The sequence below is a fragment of the Trachymyrmex septentrionalis genome, unplaced genomic scaffold, assembly GCF_001594115.1.
Source record: "Trachymyrmex septentrionalis isolate Tsep2-gDNA-1 unplaced genomic scaffold, Tsep1.0 scaffold129, whole genome shotgun sequence".
Classification (NCBI taxonomy): Eukaryota; Metazoa; Arthropoda; class Insecta; order Hymenoptera; family Formicidae; genus Trachymyrmex; species Trachymyrmex septentrionalis.
The window spans coordinates 860783-864460 of NW_017304428.1; positions in this window are offsets into that span (position 1 = coordinate 860783).

Below are 3678 nucleotides of genomic sequence, written 5' to 3' on the forward strand. Positions count from 1 at the left end.
TATTATAATATATATATATATATATATATATATATATATATATATAAATGATACTGCCTCGAAATTATTACGAGACCTTTTCAAAATGTGAATAAATTTCAGTGGCGACGAGGATAATTGGTGGTCGTTGTAAATACGAAGAAGTCGTAATAAAAGAATTGAGCGTGTGGAATGAAAATAGTAAAGCCGTTCACAGTCACAGGGACAAAGAATAGCAAAATGGCGACAACGGATTTATTGAAACTGCAGAAAGAATTAGAGGAAAGGGAAAGAGTCTTAGCGGAAAAAGCGAAGCAACAAGAACATCAGAGAATCCAGCTGGCTGAGAGTCAACATCTAGCAAAAGGGAGAATAGAATTTGAAACGGCTAGAAGAGAGGAACCACGTGGTGCCGAAACCATTGTAAAAGAAATCATTGTGAAAAGGACCGCTGACAATATGTCCGAGTTTTCGATGAAAGAAGATTGGACAAGATGGTTCAAAAGACTACGCACTACTTCTCAGGGAACGATGTGTCGAAGAAAAAGCAAGTATCGTTTTTTATTTCATTATTAGGAAGTGAAGGATATGAACATCTCTGCAATTTATGTACACCGGAAAATCCGGCAAATTTCACATTGGAACGTCTTGCAGAAATTATGCAAGAGCACCTGCAATCACGGTCAAGTGTAATAGCAGCGTTATAAATTCCAAGAATGTAAGCAGTTAGAAAGAGAGGACATATTAAGACTAATGATACGACAATTTGACGTCAAAACCGCCTTGTTGTATGAAGATCTTGACAAGACAATCTTTATGGTTCAATCCGAGGGCTAATGGAAGTGGTCGTATGTGTCGCTTACATAAAAAGCTTTACGGCTTAAAACAGGCGCCGCAACAATGGCATCGAAAATTGGATGACACGTTGAAAATGTTTGGAATGACATCGACAAATTATAATCCTTATGTCTACTCAAATTCAAATGGCTCACTGTTATTTACATTATATGTAGACAATGGATTAGTAGCTGGACAATCTGAAAGCCAACTAAATGAATTGCTTTCCAAACTAAATGAGAAGTTTAAAACCATTGACTCAAAAGCCAATTGCTATCTCGGAATCGAAATTGAGACTGATCACAAAGTAAAAGAATTCGAATTCATCAATTTGCATATACACGCAATGTTTTACGGAAATTCGAGATGAACGAATCAAAAGCAGCGGCGACTCCATTGGACAAATACAGTATTACACCGAAACGAAGATGAGAATGGAAATGCAATGAGGGCAGCAGATAATCTTATCGCTGATGTATCTTACTATTGGTACACGTCCCGACATCGCCTTCGCTGTTAGCAACTTATCTAAATTTCTCTCAAATCCTTCAATTAAACATTGGAAAAGAGCAAAGCGTGTATTACATTACCTAAAAGAAACCTTGGCGTTACATTTGATGGAGAAAATAAATACAACCGAACAAATTGGTATCTTATTTGGATGCAGATTTTGCAACTTGTCCTGACATACGCAAATCAATGAACGGTGTCGTGTTGACTAAAGGGAGGACCGATGATCTGGTCGGCACGCAAACAAGGAGTTGTAGCAATTTCGACGATGGATGCCGAATATGTGGCAGCTCATGACGCAATAAAAGAGAGGGGCTCATGGCTTACTTGAAGAGATTGGCGTTGTTCAAGAGTCATCGACAATGCTAAATTGTGACAATACATCAGCCGTAAAGTTGGTCACAAACAATGTGTTCCATCGACACAAAACACATTGATATAAAATTTCACTTTGTACGTCAAGCCTATGAAGAAGGAAAAGTGGATATTCGACACGTGATGAGTGAGGACCAATTTGCAGACATTTTCACTAAATCCATGACTCATGAAAAATTCCTGATTAATCGAGACAAACTTGGAATAGCCTAAGATCATTCACGAGTGGGAGTATCAAGGTTCTTTAAATCTAGGGCTCCTGATCATAGGCTGACATGGCAGCATGGATGACAGCCTAGTAAAGAGGCGCTTGGATCGTGGCCTTTGCATCACCTTTTCGTATAGTCGGTCCGCTATATATATGTAAATTCTACTTTTTCACGGTCTATTTTTAATATACTTACAACTAAATTTTGTATTTTCTTACGTCAAATAAAGTTCATTATTAAAAACGCATTCTGCGACATTTACTTGACAAAACCATTTCATTAAAATCTTACCATTTCTTCTAATATTTTATCTTTGCATGAGCGTTTACATTTTTTATTCTTAAAAATTCTAATACTAGACAAAATTACAACTGTTTTTATTTTTTATAATATTACGTAAATTACGTTTTTGAAATGCCATATGTCTTCAAAATATCCTCTTGTGATTTCTCTTCTTGAATTTCTTTAAAAATGGAAATCTTGTCTTTATATGTTTTGCTAATAATAGCTAATGCTTTAGAAGAACCAAAAATTTTATTTTTTATTTTTTGTAAAGCATTAGTCATTATTATTATACATGTATATCAAGAAATAAAATAAATACACCAAAGCACAATTTTACGCAAGCCTGTACGAACACATCGCGACTTGGGCAATAGCCGCTACATTATTGCATTTCTAATTTGCATCCTTACTTTTGCTATTCACGTACGCCGAGCGCATATGGAGGGGATGGTTAGCGCTATTTTGAGGTACGCTATTAAGGCTGGAATCTCATGAGATGTATTGTATTTACCGCGTGTCATGAGATGTATTTACCGCTTAACCAATCAGAAGTAATCCGCTATTGTGATTTTGCGTTTTACTAATTATTAATTGGATACGCGGTTGTGCGATACACGGTAAATACACTTCATGAGACTCCAGCCTAAGAGGTTCCAATGTAATTAAATCGAGAGCTTTGTTTTAAAATATTGTGCCACTATACAATTCGTTTTAATTTTTATTATGAAATCCTTCGTATAAGGACAACGATTATCAAATTAGTAAAAATTTTTGTCTACAATGGCTTACATTACGCACTTAATTACTAAGTTTGATATTAAGATGTACAATCTATTAGCGCCTAAATCTGACAACAAAGATTCTAAATATATGCAAAATTCGCAACCCCAAATACTAGCCTAAAATAGCAAGAAAGTTTTCAAAAAACTGAGTAAAAAAGTTATTTGTAAATTTTTATCTTTTTTAAGCAGTAATTTTTTAATAAGGATATATATAAATATAACCATAATGTAAAAAGACAACATTGTACATAATAATGGCGGCACGATGAGCGAAACCAATGAAATTTGGATCCAAATATACCTGCGCAATTTGAATGAAATAATCATATACGAAGTCTGTTCAAAAAGTATCGCGAATTTTGAATTTCCGCGGGTTACGTATATTCGATTCTCGATTTTTTGTGGCGTTATGTTGGTACTCATGTCTCTCTTATGCCGACAAGTTCGGCCATTTTGAATGTTCAGTTAATTTTTGACAGCTGCTTTGCTTGCACGTGTTTTGGCTCGTCTTCGATTTTTGCCTATTCCAAAAAATGGATCAAAGAATCTGTATCAAATTTTGTGTGAAAAACAAAATTAAGTGCGCGGACGCATTCCGAATGTTGACTGTGGCATATGGTGAAGCTACCTTGGACCGAAGCAACGTTTATCGGTGGTACAAAATGTTCTCAGAGGGCCGAGAAGATGTGAACGACGAAGAG